The 16,985-nt window shown below is 37.5% G+C and overlaps 1 long non-coding RNA gene across 9 annotated transcripts in view; it reads right to left on the reverse strand.

The window, feature by feature from the left end:
• The window catches only part of LOC103348075 (uncharacterized), a 216,952-nt gene that overhangs the window by 83,977 nt on the left and 115,990 nt on the right, over window positions 1-16,985 (reverse strand). For all 9 annotated transcript variants that reach the window (XR_007919107.2, XR_007919109.2, XR_007919102.2 and 6 more), the window contains one exon: window positions 16,168-16,235. This is a non-coding gene — a long non-coding RNA (uncharacterized lncRNA). The remainder of the gene's footprint in view (window positions 1-16,167; window positions 16,236-16,985) is intronic.

Here is a 16,985-nt window from a genome sequence, read left to right on the forward strand (position 1 = left end):
CATCTTTAAGCATCTTTTCCAGGGCTGGACAAGTCGCGACAAATTCTTTCAATTTCTGTTTGCTATGAAAGGTCTTTATTTCACCTTCATTCACAAATAAGAGCTTTGCAGAATATAATATTCTGGGCTGGCAGTTTTTCTCTCTTAGTACCTGGGCTATATCTCACCTTTCCCTCCTAGCCTGTAGGGTTTCTGAAGAGAAGTCTGCTGTGAGTCTAATTGGAGATCCTCTGAGAGTAATTTGACGTTTCTCTATTGCACATTTTAGAATCTTTTCTTTATGTTTCACTGTGGTGAGTTTGATTACAACGTGTCACGGTTAGGATCTCTTTTGGTCAAGTTTATTAGGGGTTCTATTAGCTTCCTGTACTAGGAGATTACATCAACTTTAAAAGATTCTACACTGACCATGAAACAGAGTGAAACACAACCTACAGACTGGGAGACAATATCTGCAAACAATTTATACAGTTGATAATGGTTTAATATCCAAATGATAATATGGATATCAAACAACTCAATAACAAGTAAACAAAAGACTGGATTTTAAAAACAGGCATATGACCTGCATATACAGGTCATATGACTTGAGGACTCAACATGACCCTCACAAAGGCAGATTTCTTTTCCCATTTCTGTAAGTATAATATATCTTAAAGTCATAACCTTAAATAAAGCATTCAAACTAAAGTGCTCATGTGGATATGAATGCATATAAAAGTCAAGTATTTTATTGACATTTTTCAAATTCCCCATAGTTCAAGACAAGGAAAATGGAAGAGACAGCTTATTTTAATGTGAACTTCATCTTATCTTCATTGAGTCTTTAAACATATATCCAGAGAGTTTAATAAGGTATTTAATGCTGAGGAGAATGTTCTTAATCTTACATCTATTTCAACAAACCATCATACCCCCAAAGTCTTTCATTATACATTAACTTTGCAGACAACTATAGTATCTTATTATAAACTTGTAGCAATCCCTTTTAGTAAATTTCAGGTAAGAGTGACTCCATTCCTAGTAAAAATAAAGTTTGTTTTGACAATTTCTAAATATTTGATATATTCTATAAGCTATTTATTTGATCATCTAAACTCTTGCTCTCTGTGAAAAACATTTCCCAACGGTGTGTTAGAGTTCTTTCACATACTAACCACAACCAAGCCCCAGTGTACCTAGAAACATCCTTGCAAGGGTCTGGAGATTTTGTCAGTCCTTTCCCTGTAAGAAATCTGACCCTGATGGAATCTCAGGGGGATAGCAAATTATTTCCTACAATGCACACCAATCATTTCACATGGTAACAGAAATGGCCTTCTTTCAGTGTCAACTCCTTGGCAAACTATTTAGAAGTGCAGGTTATACTGTCTCTTTCTCAGGGGGCACCAAATATCTTGTATAGCAAATCCTTGTAATTAGCAAGGATTTTTGTCCAAAGATTGAACATCAACACAATTTGTGTCTAACATCATAGCAAACAATGGCTTCAATTTTCTTGTCTATTAAAGAAAAATAGCAACACTTGTTTCTCACAGTTCCCATGAGAATTTCCTTAGGTCATACTTGCATGCACAACAATAAAGCACAGCTGAAAGACATACCCCTGGGCAACTTGATAGGCATCTCTCCATCAGCCCCACCACACCTGCCTCTTCAACTTGTCCTTCAAACAAATGGTAAGTTTTACTTGCTTTCAGATAGTCAAAACTCAGATTGTTAAATATGAATGAAAACATTATTTTCCATTTCTCTTTTTACAAATATCTTGTGATTTATAAAGAATGATTTGTTGGGGCCGGCGCCCTGGCTCACTTGGTTAATCCTCCACCTGCAGCGCCAGCATCCCATGTGGGTGCTGGGTTCTAGTCCCGGTTGCTCCTCTTCCAGTCCCGCTCTCTGCTGTGGCCTGGGAAGGCAGTGGAGGATGGCCCAAGTGCTTGGGCGCCTGCACCTGTGTGGGAGACCAGGAAGAAGTACCTGGCTCCTAGCTTTGGATCGGTGTAGCTCCAGCCATAGTAGCCATTTGAGGGGTGAACCAACGGAAGGAAGACCTTTCTCTCTGTGTCTCTCCCTCACTGTCTAACTCTATCTGTCAAATAAATTAAAAAAAAAAGGAATGATTTGTTATACATCTAACCTTCTCTTAGAATACTTGCAAGGTCAAGATCCTTGATCCATCTGACATTATTGTATTCCTGTACTGTCATTGTTCAATATCCTGAATTATATGGTAAATTAACTTGTTCTCTTGCAAATACCAAACCTCCAAAAATCATAGATCCAAAAATGTTCTTGGTTATCTCCTCCCCCTTCACCATAACCACTACCAACAACAACAGCAACATAAAAAATCAAAAACATTATCTACATCAATGACTCAAAGCTATAACCTAAATATAATCTTGGATTCTTATTTTCCTCATATCCTAATCCCAACTATCATTAGCTCTGCAGTTTTATTTCCAAACATGTTTTGAATCATTCTGCTTCTCTCCATTTTCAGTGAGACCTGGGACATAGAGTTTTAACTCATCTCTACTGCCTTCTCTGGATAAATACAAAAGGTTCTCAGTTGGTCTTGTGCTTACATCAGTGTTTCCATATATTACTCATACACACATGAACAGGCATCATTCCCATAACTGATACAATAGGTTTATTGATTTATCATGATACGGTCCTTAAAATATAAGTAAAATGTTTTAGTCTTACAAAATTTGGAGAGTATAATAAACAATGAAGAGTTTAAAGAATTGGACCTTCTTTAATTTAGATAAAAGCATTGCATTGGATACTCGCATCTCTATTTTCTCATTCATCACATCTACAATCTATTCTCTACATAGCAACACAAAATAATCTTTTTTTTAAAGATTATTTATTTGATTGTGGCGCCGCCACACTGGATTCTAGTCCCGGTCGGGGCACTGGATTCTGTCCCGGTTTCCCCTCTTCCAGGCCAGCTCTCTGCTGTGGCCCAGGAGTGCAGTGGAGGATGGCCCAAGTCATTGGGCCCTGCACCCGCATTTGGAGACCAGGAGAAGCACCTGGCTCCTGGCTTCAGATCAGCACGATGCACCGGCCGCAGCGCACTGGCCGCGGCGGCCATTGGAGAGTGAACTAATGGCAAAAGGAAGACCTTTCTCTCTGTCTCTCTCTCTCTCACTGTCCACTCTGCCTGTCAAAAAAAAAAAAAAAAAAAAAAGATTATTTATTTGAAAGTCAGAGTTACACAGAAAGGAAAGGCAGAGAGAGAGAGGTCTTCCATCTGATGGTTCACTCCCCAATTGACTGCAACAGCCAGAGCCGTGCCAATCTGAAACCAAGAGCTAGGATCTTCCTCTGGGTCGCCCACGTGGGTGCAGGGGCCAGAGAACTTGGGCCATCTTTTACTGCTTTCCCAGGCCATAGCAGAGAGCTGGGTGGGCAGTGGAGCAGCCGGTTCTCAAACTGGCACCTATATGGGATGCCAGCGCTTCAGGGCAGGGCGTTAACCTGCTGTGCCATAGTGCCGGCCCCCAAAGTAATCTTTTTAAAATAGATATGAGTTTTCATTAATGTTTTGTTCTGATTCTTCTATAGTTTTGTTGTGTCTGCTATGAGACCCTCCCCAAAACAACTCACAAAAGGCAGGCTGGATGCAACAGCAAGAGGATTTTATTTCCTGCTAGCTGGGGCTCTTACCAACACATACAACATAGCGCAGTGCTGAGGCAAGAAGCCCCGTCCCTCCCCTCCTAGCATTTTTATGCACTCAAGTAAACAAGTACATTCATCACTACACACGTAGGCGAGTTCTTTATTCCTTATATGGCAATTACCTAAATTTATGCATTTTATTGGTGCATTTCAGCAACTTAGGGCCTAGGCATCACACAGGAAGGCAGAAGAATCTAAATTCCAGGAATAGTTTCACTCCTGTACCCTTAGGCCTGTCTTTTCTGGCTTAAAATAAGGCTTGTCATGGAGGAACGGAGGTTCTCGCGACAGGTCCTAAAAGCTCCTAAGACCAAAATTTAGCTTGACTTTAATATGTTGCCCCATATTTCATATCATTTAATCTTAACAGACTACATACTATTAAGTCTTAACTCCAAATGTACTTAATCTAAGCTAATTTAGGTTTTGAATTAATTACTTATAACTGAACTCCACAGTTTCTTATTATGTTCTGAATAAATTCCTAATTCTCTACCATTGTTTCTCATTCCTTACAGAGCCAGATCTTGAACTATTTGTATAAGCTCAGTTCAAATACTCACTGTCTTCTACAAGTATTATTCACGGTACAACAAGACTGGCCTGTCTTCTTGTCCTAGTACATGAAACATTGCCTTTTTACAGTTTATGCACTTGCTATTGCATCTGCTTAAATACTTATTTTTTCTTAACATGGCTCTCTTTCATTTTTTTAATCTTAGTTCAAATATTATGTCTTCAGAAAAGATTTGAGGTATTAACTTATTTAGAAGACTGTTCCTTTCCTATCCAAACTAGTTTATTATTATCATCCTCCCTGTTGACTTCATATAAATTTTTAAAAAGATTTATTTATTTATTTGAAAGACAGAGAGAAAGAGAAAGAGAGAGAGAGAAAGAAAGAAATAGAGGTCTCCCATCCACTATTTCACTCCCCAGATGGCCACAATGGCTGGAGCTGCACCAATCTGACGCCAGGAGCCAGAAGCTTCCTCCTGGTCTCCCACACGGGTGCAGGGGCCCAAGCACTTGGGCCATCTTCTATTGCTTTTCCAGGCCATAGCAGAGCTGTATCAGGAGTGGAGCATCCAGGACTCGAACTGGTACCCATATGAGATACTAGCACTGCAGGCAGCAGCTTTAACCACTATGCCCCTGACTTCATATAACTTAAGTTATAAATATTTTGTTTATTCACTTGTCCTCTCTTAATCCTTGGCCTAACTGCAGCTTGCGTTGATCCAAAAACGTGACTAACTCTGAGTGGAGATTTGTATGTCATTTGTGTATAAAAACAAGTAATTCATCAGGCATTCACAAGACATGGGAAAACAAAATGTGATTTATGATGTTTTATTTTGCCTTCAAAAATATTAAGTTCTTGAGAACTGTTATCAATAATAAAGTGATATAAAATAAATTTAAGGAACTGTTGGACTATAAGAGGTGGTAACATTTAAATAGCTCTTCTCCCCCTATTCCCCGCAGTTTTAAACACATTACATTCTGAGTGTCCAACTTGAGTGCTTCCTTTCCCCTGCTATCTTTCCTAGCACGATTAATCTCTTCTGTATTCTCATGTGGCATGGATTCAATTCTGCCTCGTAGTTAAGGCTATTTGTTGACATCTGGATCTCTCCTGCAATACTGTAGAGTACTTCGGAGTCAGAACCATGCCTTGCTTTCTGTTTCTCCTGGAATCTAACATAGGATTTGTACAGAAATGGTGCTCACAAAATTTTTGTGAAGTGAATGAATAAAGGCAAAGAAGATTGAATAATTAAGCAAATAAAAAGTAGAAAAATATTGATACAAAGGGTAAAGCAATATTACTTGATTGTTATGGGTTATATTCCTGAAACATACTGTGATTGGCATATTCAAGATGGACAAACAGGCTAAGATAGAGAAATGATATGACATTATAATTAGAAACCTTAAAACTAGTCAACTATGCAAGAGGTTTGAATGATTCTTCTTTAACTCATTTTTTTAAAGATTTATTTATTTATTTAAAAATCAGAATTACAGAGAGAGAGGAGAGGCAGAGAGAAAAAGAGAGAGGTCTTCTATCCACTGATTCAGTCCTCCGTTGGCCGCTATGGCCGGAGCCTGTGCCAATCTGAAGCCGGGAGCCAGGAGCTTTCCAAACCCATCTTCCCACACGGGTGCAGGGGTCCAAGGACTTGAGCCTTCTTCTACTGCTTTCCCAGGCCAAAGCTGAGAGCTGGATAGGAAGTGGAGCAGCCAGGTCTCGAACCAGTGCCCATATGGGATGCCAGTGCTTTAGGCTAGGGCGTTAACATGCTGCACCACAGTGCCACCTCCTAACTCATTTTTAGATACTAATATATAATAATTTTTAACATTTTGCCATATTTATCTCATATGCAGACTTTACATACATACACATATTTACTGTATTTTCTTAAAAACATGAATGTTAACATCACAAAATGTGGTAATCACAACAATAATCAGGAAATGGGGAAAGAAAGGTATACTGTAATGCAATGCATAAAGTAATATTTATGATTATATACCAAATAATATGACATCCACATAATCTTCTTCTATATTGTTAACTTTCACAAGTAAGAGAAAAATGTGATATTTGTCTTTCTGAGTTCAGTTTACTTTACTTGGCATAATGGTCTGTAGTTGCACCCTTTTGTTGCAGATGTCAGGATTTTTTTTCAATTTTTATTAAAAGTTTACTTAAGGTATACAAATTTCATGTATCTCATATATACAAATTCAAGAACATAGTGATATTTTACAGCCTACCCTCCTGCCTGCCCACACTCCCACCCTTCTTCCTCCTCCTTCTTTATTGTAATTCTTATTTTTTACAAAGAACCGTTTTCAGTTAACTTTATACACATAAGATTAACCCTATACTAGGTAAGGAGTTCAAGAAATAGCATGAAGAAAAAAGAAATCACTGTTCCTCAACAGTAAAGACAAGGGCTTTTATTTTTTTATGACTAATGTTTCATCATGTGTGTGTGTATATACATATATACAATAATTTCTTTATTCATTCATCATGTAATGAACATCAAGGTTGATTCCATATTTTTGTTAATGTGAATTGGGCTGCTATGAACATGGGAGTACAGGTATCTCTTTCATATGCTGATTTAATTTTTCTTTGGATATCTTCCCAGAAGTGGGATAGTTGGTTCATATAGTAGATCCATCTTTAATTTCTAAGGAATTTCCATATTATTTTCCATTATGGTGGTGTTAATTTGTATTCCCATCAAGAGTAAATTAGGAAACTCTTTCTCCATAAACATCATCAATATTTGCTGTTTTTGATTTTTGGATAATACTTATGCTAACTGGAGTGAGATGATACCTACTGTGTTTTTTACTTGCATTTCCCTAATGTCTAGTGATCTTGAGCAATTTTTCATGTGTTTGTTGGCCATTTGTATTTCTTCCTATGAAAAATGCCCAAATTCTTTGTCCATTGCTTAACTCAATTATTTGTTTTTGCTGTTAAGGAGTTTCTTGAACTCCTTATTTATGCTGGATATTAACTCTTTATCATATACATAGTTTGCAATTTTTTCCCATTCTGACCTTTGTCTCTTCATCTTATTTGTTTCCCTTGCTGTGCAAAAACTCCTGAGCTTGATACAATCCCACTTACCTACTTTTGCTTTTATTGCTTGTGCTTTTGTGATATTACTGAAAAAAAGCCTTTGCAGAGGCCATGTCTCACAGTACCCCACCATGCTTTCCAATATTAGTTTGACAGTATCAGGTCTTAAGTTTAGCTACTTGATCTATTTTGAGTTGATTTTTATATGGAGTGTAAGGTAAGGGTTTTGTTTAAAACTTCTGCATTTGGAAATCCACTTTTCCCAATAACATTTGTTAGAGACTGTCCTTTCTCCAGGGAACAGTTTTAGCATCATTGTCAATATTAGTTTTAGATGTATGGACTTATTTCTGAGGTTTCCATTATATTCCATTGGTCTGCATGTCTATTTTTATGCATATTTCAAGACAGAGTATAAAGCAGCCAGAATAAAGACAAGGTGGTATTGCTGTAACAATGAACAATTTGATCAGTGGTCCAGTACTGGCACAATTACATGCCCCCCCCCCCACATATGAATAGTTGATTGGTGACAAAGGCAAATTAGAAGAGAAAGTGTAAGATATTTGAGTAGTGTTAGCAGCATTGGATTTCCATCCATAGCAACAAATATGTAATGAAATAAGTAAATAACTCAGACCTCACACCTTCAAGCAAAAATTGACTAGGTGTGAATAATAATCTTCAATTTCAAATAATGAAACTTCTGGAAGAAAAGTTTTGTGACCTTGAATTATTCAAAAATGTTATTAGATATGAGAACAAAAAAGCACAATCTGTAAAAAATTATAAATTGGATTTCATCAAGACTAAAAACTTTTGCCAGTCATCCTGATATGATCTTTTTTTTTTTTTTTTTTTGACAGGCAGAGTGGACAGTGAGAGAGAGAGACAGAGAGAAAGGTCTTCCTTTGCCATTGGTTCACCCTCCAATGGCCGCCGCGGCTGGCGCACTGCAGCCGGCGTACCATGCTGATCCGATGGCAGGAGCCAGGTGCTTCTCCTGGTCTCCCGTGGGGTGCAGGGCCCAAGTACTTGGGCCATCCTCCACTGCACTCCTGGGCCATAGCAGAGAGCTTGCCTGGAAGAGGGGCAACCGGGACAGAATCCAGCGCCCCGACCGGGACTAGAACCCGTTGTACCGGCGCCGCAGTTAGAGGATTAGCCTAGTGTGCCACGGTGCCGGCCTGATATGATCTTTACAGTTTGTATTAATGTAGTGAAATATCACAATGTATCTTATAAATATGTATAATTTGGTGTCACCTTAAAAATAAGAAAAATCAAAGACTTTCATTCTCTAAAAGAGAAAGGGAAGAGAAGCCACATGTCTGACAGAAAAACCATATCCAGAACCCTCAAAACAACAATAGAGACAACTCTATTTTTAAAATAGGAGGAAGATTTGAACAGTTACTTCACCAAAAAAGATAAGTGAATAGCAATGAAGTCTATGATGAAATGTCTAGGGGCAGGCATTATGGTGTAGCAGGTTAAGCCACCACTTGCACTGCCATCATCCAATATGAGAGTAACTAACCATTCTGCTTCCAATGCAGATTTATGTTAATGTGCCTAGGAAGGCAGCAAATGATGATGCATGTATCTGAGTCTCTGCCACCCACATGGGATCTCAGGCTCCTGGCTTCAGCCTCGCCCAGACCTAACTGTTGTGTGCATTTGGGGAGTAAATCAGTGAATAGAAGATCTCTCTCTCACTCTCTCTCTCTCTCTCTCCCCCTCTGTCTCACTTTCTGTGTGTGTGTTTGCATCCCCTTCTCTCTGTCACTCTGCCTTTCAAATAAATAAATTTGAATAAAAAAGAAAGGAAAGAAGATGATGTTTTATTAAAAATTTTCAATGTCACTATTAGAAATATGCAAATTAAATCATAGCAAGATTCTACTACAGGCTCATTAAAATGGTTAAAATTGAAATAGTAATGATAGAATAAAACTGACATTATCAAATACCAATTAGAACCTGTAGCAGTGGAAATCTTGTATGTGGCTAGCAGGGATGCAAAATAGAGTAGCAATCTTACTTCTGGGTACATATCCAAGATAAATGAATTTAGGTCATAGACAAACTTGTGCATTATTTTTTAAAGCAGCTTTATCATAATTACCAAAAATTGGAAGGAACTTGTGTTCTTTCACAAGTACATGAATAAACAAACTGCAGTACATCCATTTGATGGACTACTTCTCAGTAATAATGAGAAAAAATTAATGAAGTGCATAACAAAATATTAACTGCATTGAGCTAAATGAAAGAAACAAATAATCAAAAGGCTTAGTATTATATGATTCCATGTAGATGACATGGAGGAAAGGCAAAACCTTAGGCACAGAAAAAGGATCAGTGGTTGCTAGGGGTTGTGAAGTAGGAGGAGGGGCTATCAATAAAGGGGAACAAGGACAGAACTTGTGAGGAATGGAATTGGTCCCAATGCAACTATGGAGGAAGACATAAGACACAAAGAGTTTTCTCAAAATCCATAGAAAATTCTGCATTTAAAGTTTGCTTTCCTTTCCTTTGAACCACTCTTGCAAATGCCCATCCCTGAACAAAATGATTTTTGACAGAAAAAGTGACACTGATGAGTGAATAATCCCTTAAGCAAAAGCGTACACCCACATGCAGAAGCCCACAGATCCATCCTCGTTATTCATAACTTCCATTTGTGAAACTGCCTACTATCTAAAATGTGTCTGCGACTGCAGAATCATCACTTGAGAGATTTTTACGGGGACTTGTGGACACACAGCTGTGTGAGGGACAGAGTGTGTGACACATTCACCATCCCAGCTGAGGCAAAACAAAGCAACCTTGCCTTTCTAGTTTCAGCTCTCATGCTAGAAACAATGTCCTCCTTGCTGAATATTTCATGTCATCTTCTTCACATTTCTAATTGGTGATTTCTGTGTTTAAAATAATAAGAAAGGAAGGAGGAGGTAGGGTGGGAGTGAGGGTAGGGTGGGCAGTATCGCCATATTCCTAAATCTGTATGTATGAAATACATGAAATTTGTTCACCTTATATAAACAAAAAATGAAAAAAAAAATTAAAATAACAACAAAAAAGTCCCCCCACCACCATGCATGGCACTTACATGTCCCTAAAGACAAGAAGGTTATGTAGTGGCTTTTGAAGAAAATATGTCTGCTAAATGAGCTTTGTTAAACCTGGAGTTGTCATGCTGTTGGACATAAGTTCAATGTTAATGAACCTACAATATATATTGCATAGCATGCATATTCAAGAGATGTGCATGAAACAAAGTTATGGTAATGGTTTGGGTGCAGTTTAAGTGTGTCCCCTAAAGGTTATGCAATGGGAGCTTGGGTCCCAATGTGGTGGTGTGACCTTTAAGAAGTAAGGCCTTATGGGAAGCTACAAGATTGGCTCCTCCTCCATTCCTGGCATCCTCTCTCCCCATGTGAGACATTCTTTTATTGTGGTGCCAATCACCATGAGGTGATGCAGTCAACAAGATCGTCTCTAAAGACAGCTCTATGCCATTTGTTCTTTTGCCTCTAAAACTATACACTAAATAACCTCTTTACTTTATGGATATTCAGCCTCAGTATTTCATTACAGTAACAAAAAATGGACTAACACAGTTATATATGGATCAATGAACAAAAAATGTTGTGACCAGAGACTCAAAGAATTGCTCCAAAGAGAACTCTTCATATTCACTAATTCTGCATTCATGATGACTTTGTAAAACATAGTTATTGTGACAAGTGAGAATCAAGTGTGTTAGACAGCTATAAAAAGATGAACATAAAATATAAAAATATTACATACATAATTATATAGTTCAAATTATATCCTATTTAATTTAAAATATTAAAATATATAAGAAATAATTTCAAAACTAACACTTAGATTTAATATTTTTATAATTTTGCTTAAGTTAATTTTTCCACATGTCTTTTCTGTAGCTTATTAAGAGTACTGATAAGTTTGGCATCATAAGCTCCTTTTCTCAATCTTCCTCAATTTTCAAGTTATTCAGTGAGAAGTCATCCTTGAATGGGTTAAGTTTAATTCCCTGTTAATGACAGCATGACTGCAATGGACATTTTGTTCAGCATATTTTATCAAAACCCTAAATCTAATCTCCCATCCTCTCAGGCAACAGAAACACTGAACTAAAACAGAAGACACATATTTCCTTCTTTCCAGTCTCTGCTTTTAACTTTTAGTTCCAATAAACTTTTCTATTAATATATTAAGATCATGATTACTATCATTTCCTTCATAATCATGAAAGAGTTATTTCTCTTTCTTAAATGTAGAGAACTTTTCCTTATAAATGAAAACTCCAGAGCTCAACTATGCTGTGGAGGCATTACTTGAAATAGTCACACTGCTCTTACAAGTTGATGTTGCACTTAGCAACAGTAAACACAGTCTTCTTTACTTAAAGGAACAAATACATTTATGCTAAAAAATTTTAAAAAATTTAAGTCTAATGAGCTTTTCAAAGAGATAATTAACATGTTCCCAAAAATTCAATTACAATTAAATTGGAACAACATTTGAGGAGGCGGCAAAGAAGAAATGCAAATGTCAAAGTGAGATGGTACATTTATAAACTATATTTGTTTTATCTTTCTTTCTATTCTGGAATATTTATTACATATTCATCCTTTGCAATCCTTGTGTATATATTCATATATTTCATTTAGTTCTGCTGCTCTAACTTTACTTTTTATAAGAATACTTGTTAGGATGGGCCCAAAGCCAAACTGGAAATTTTGGTTTTTTTCCTTCCCCTTTATAATAAACCTAGAGGTATCAGCTATACCACTCTTGTAGAATCTCTTCTCACGGTAAGAGAATATACAATGTTTATTTAGGCTTCAAGGAACAAAACCAGGTTATACACACCCTTATTTTCTCTATATATTAACGATACTATCTTTATGTACTTTAACAGAAAGGCATTTATTACACTTTTAAATTTAATTGTAATTTCCCTAAAGCTTAGTGATTGAGAACATTGAGACTCCCAGAAATATTGGGTAGAGCTGAGAAAGAAAGCACTGAAAAGAGATAAGGGATTTCTGTGGAAACAGCATTACATTGCTGTATACTTCTTGCTTAAAAATTTGAAAAGATTGATGAAATTCCATAGAGATAGAATTGTTTCTGGCTAAGGGCTTTATACAAGGGATTTGCACATTTTTTTTTACTTTTTATTGAAAATAATGGAATACATACCCAATGAAGAATGAACATATGGGACTGAAACACTTTTATGTGTATGTCTGGGTGGTACTGGGAATCGTTCAGAATATGAACATGAATGTGAACTGGTGAGGATTGTAAAATATTAAACCCACTGCAAAAAGCAACAAAAAAAGAGCTCTGGATTATTTAACATGCATTAGAGGAAATGGCAGAGAAGATCTGGCACAGGCCTTGGACTGTAAGGAAATGATCCTTTGTCCAATTTTAGATTTCCAGTTAGGAAGTGTTAGGGCATATCATTTCAAAGGAAGTTGAGTTACTCTATGGAAGTCTCCTCAAAGCTACATTATTATTGATATTGATATGGAAATCAAACTGCTCTCTCCACTCTGAATAATACAGTTGATTCAACAGATATCTGTTGAAGGCCTATTGACAATGACCCTGCAAAAACACTAGCAAGAAGCAATGAGGAATCAATGTCCCTCCCACATCGAGTAGCTCACTGTTTATGTAGGGAATGATATTTCAAAAATAAATACCATTTGGTAACCATTTGGCACAGTAGTTAAAATGTGGCTTGGGACACCTGTATCCTTTTTGAAAATGCCTGGTTGGAGTTCAGGCTGAGCTTCCAATTCCAGTTTCCCGCCAATGCACATCATGGGAGGCATCAGTGGTGGGTTAATCTGCTTGAGTCCCTGCCACCCACATGGGGGATCTGCATTGAATTCCAAACTCCTGGCTTTGACCTGGCCAGCATTGTCTCTCGTGATCATCTGGGCAGTGAATCAGCAGGTGGAATACCTCTATCTGTTTCTCACTCTTTCAAATAAACTAAAAATAGCCAATAGATAAATAATAGCAAAATGTATGACATTATTAAATGGCTTCAAATTAATACACATATGTATTGTGGCTCCAATTAAATTCCAGAACTCTAATAAATGTGTCTTATTTAAGTTCATCAATATGCTTTGTTCTTACCAGCAATAATCTTTACTATAAAAACTCTAAGGGTCTACGTCATTAGAATGTGCTTTTAACTCAAAATTACCTATTATGATGTTTTGCATTTTCCCAAAAACTCTCCAATGTATGATCCCAAATTATACTGTAAATTAGCTTCAGTGACAAGAGGCAGCATTTATCTTTTTATTTAAAGATTTATTTATTTATTTGAAAGTCAGATTTACACAGAGAGAGGAGAGGCAGAGAGAGAGAGAGAGGTCTTCCATCCGATGTTTCACTCCCCAATTAGCTGCAATGGCTGAAGCTGTGCCAGTCCAAGGACAGGAGCCAGGAGCTTCTTCCGGGTCTCCCACGTGTGTACAGAGGCCCAAGGACTTAGCCATCTTCTACTGCTTTCCCAAGCCATAGCAGGGAGCTGGATCGGAAGTGGAGCAGCAGGGTCTCAAACTAGCGCCCATATGGGATGTTGGCGCTTCAGGCCAGGGTGTTAACCCACTGTGCCACAGTGCCAGCCCCGAGCATTTATCTTAAAAGGAATTAAAGATTTACTTCTAAACTCATTCATTTATTCCAGTTTGGTGTTGATATAATCACCTAATTTGGGGAGTTTTGGTCTCCTGGTCTGTACAGTACAAAAATAACACTTCTTATGATAATTAAAAATTTTAAAAATTGGGGCAGGCATTTTAGTGTAGCAGGTTAAGCCTCTTCTTGGAATGCCTGCATCCCACAGCACAGCACCTAGGATTGAGTCCTGCCTCAACTTCTGATCCAGCTTCCTACTAATATGTACCCTGGAAAAGGCAGCAGATGATGGCTCAAGTGCTTGGGTTCCTGCCATGTACATGGGAGATCCAGAAGGAGTTCCTGGATTCTGGCTTCATCTTGGCCCAGTACTGGCTGTGACAGGCATTTGGGGATTGAACCAGAGGAAGGAAGATCTCTCTCTCTCTCTCTCTCTGCCTTTTAAATAATTAAAAAATAAAACAAGATAGACATTATATGGTAATTTTATTCTTAAATTTTAAATAAATGATGAGACCTTTTATTTTTTTATTTTATTTTATTCTTAAAATGAAAAAAGGTGACACAGCAGGTTAAGCTGCCACCTGTGACAAAGGCATCCCATAGGAGTGCTGGTTCAAATCCCAGCTATTCTATTGTTTATCCAGCTCTCTGCTAATGTAGCTGGAAAAGCAGTGGCAAATGGCCCAAGTGCTTGGGCCCCTAAAACCCACATGAAGTTTCAGGCTTTTGGCTTCAACCTGGATCTATCCTAGGCACTGGGTCCATTTGGGGAATGAACCAGCAGATGGAAGGTAAATATTCTCTCTCTCTGGCTCTTACTCTCGCTCTTGCCCTTGTACTCACTCTCTCTGTGTACCTGTAACTTTCACTTTCATATAAACAAATATTATTTTTAAAAAGGTAAATAGCAAATATTTGTAATGAAAACATCTAAAAATCTCTTTTCTATATTTTCTTAGCATGAAGGATTTATTTGTTCTAATATTTTAGCTAAAAAAAAAAACTAGATAAATTTATATGAAAAAAGATGCATTGAAATTTCACATTACTATCATTGATGTAGGCAGGCATACAGGTTAAAACTGATTAGGTTTGTGAGCTGGAAGACCACACCTTCGCCATGCCCCTGTGTGACCTCATGCCCAAACCTGGCCACACCTGAGCACCCACTGGCCAATCAGGTTAATTAACCACTCCCCTTTGAAAGTGGATTAAAAACTTGGGACACGATGTGCCTGCCCTTTCTTTTCCTTGGCCTTTTGCCATTAAAGAGCTTGCTGTGGCCCTGTGCCTCCAGGGTGCATGGTCGTGGGCCACCAGCCCGATGCTTCCTGGCTTAGATGCTCCTCCATGTGGCTGGTTCCTGGTACTCGGTATGAATCCAAACTTGCTTCTCTCCTTTAGATAGGGCCCTCACTCTCCTATGCATATTTTGCATTGAATAAAAGCTTAAAATGTACCATGCTGTCTCGTTCATTTATGAACGAATTCACAATTCTTCTCTAAATATTAGGCAAGAACCCACACGGTATTATTAATATCGGGAATTTATTAATAAGTATATGGTGATACGGTATGGCACCCCAAATTCTGGTTTCACATGGCACCCCAGATGGGACTTTTGAGGAACATTAGGGGAGCCAAATTCTGGTATTGTATTTTAGGGGGCCAATCACGATTTCATCATGAGGCCATTATAATTTATCCTTCCCCATCTTAAATATCTTTCAAAATAAAATGGTAATTCAATTCTGTCTTTCAAGGAAATATGGTTTTATTTTCATGCCAAACTGTCAAAGCTTATTAATAATCTACAAAGTGAATGCTGAGCCACAAAGCATTTCACAGAAAGCATCAACTCGGATGCAGAGGAAATAAACAGCCACCTGAAGAAACCACAACTTTTAATGGCACTTCTTTAAAAATGAAAAAGCACTAAATTCCCTGCTCAATAATCCTATTAGAGGCACCACTTTGAAAATTGATAGCAAAATAATGACTTTAAATAACTGCTTTTTCTCATGAAGCACTTCTGACCTAAAAACATATTTTTCCAGTTTTTATCTAGTATGATTTTTAAGGGCCAATCCCAACTCCTAGTAATAAAATCCTGACAAATTCTTAATCAAAACTCAGCTACTCACACTTACAACTGTGAGGGATTTTAATAAACTGCAACTTCTGATTCTCTTCTCACAGCCTTTAGAAACACCTGTTAGAGCAAAAAAATAGTAAATAATACATACCAATTACCCCTTAAGATTAGTGCAGGAGTTAAGGAAACTAAATCTGTCAATTGCCCCTTAAGAATTTTTCTGCAATAAATTTGACTGCATAATTTATACAAAGTAAATATCAATTCTTAATTCTTTATTCACTCTATTGACTACATATCAAGTTGTGTTTTACCAAGGATGCTTTTCAGTGCCTGGCCAGAAAATGTGATAGGGCAATATATTCTAGAAAGATTTGTGTTTGTTCAAACAACTAAATACTGCAACAGGGAGAGACATCATACACTAATCGGGCTGGTCTCTCTAGGTACAAGCTCAAAAGAGAAGATCAACAGTTGAAGGACAATCAGAATGTGTGGGGCATGTGCACAACAGCAAACCTGATTATACTGTTCTTTTGTCCTTCTTAACTCCACTTAAAAGACACAGAGACTAAATTGACACAGGTCATGTCATGACTCAACTTGGCATCGACTTTTCCCATCGTGGATTTAGAAGAATGAAAAGCAACATGTAAAATCAGAAACACCTGGAATGTTTTAATATGGCCTGCCTATTCTTCCACTGAGTCTTCTGCACTGCTGTCCTTATTCCTTTCTCTTGTGTGACTTTCTTACTCAAAACCCAGCAGAGTGTGCTTAACAGATAAAGTCCAAATTCTTGATATTAAGGATCTGCACAAGTACTCTTCCACTCTCTGATCTAATAGTAATTCATGCTTCACATGA

Source organism: Oryctolagus cuniculus, chromosome 6 (genome assembly GCF_964237555.1).
Source record: "Oryctolagus cuniculus chromosome 6, mOryCun1.1, whole genome shotgun sequence".
NCBI classification, from domain to species: Eukaryota; Metazoa; Chordata; class Mammalia; order Lagomorpha; family Leporidae; genus Oryctolagus; species Oryctolagus cuniculus.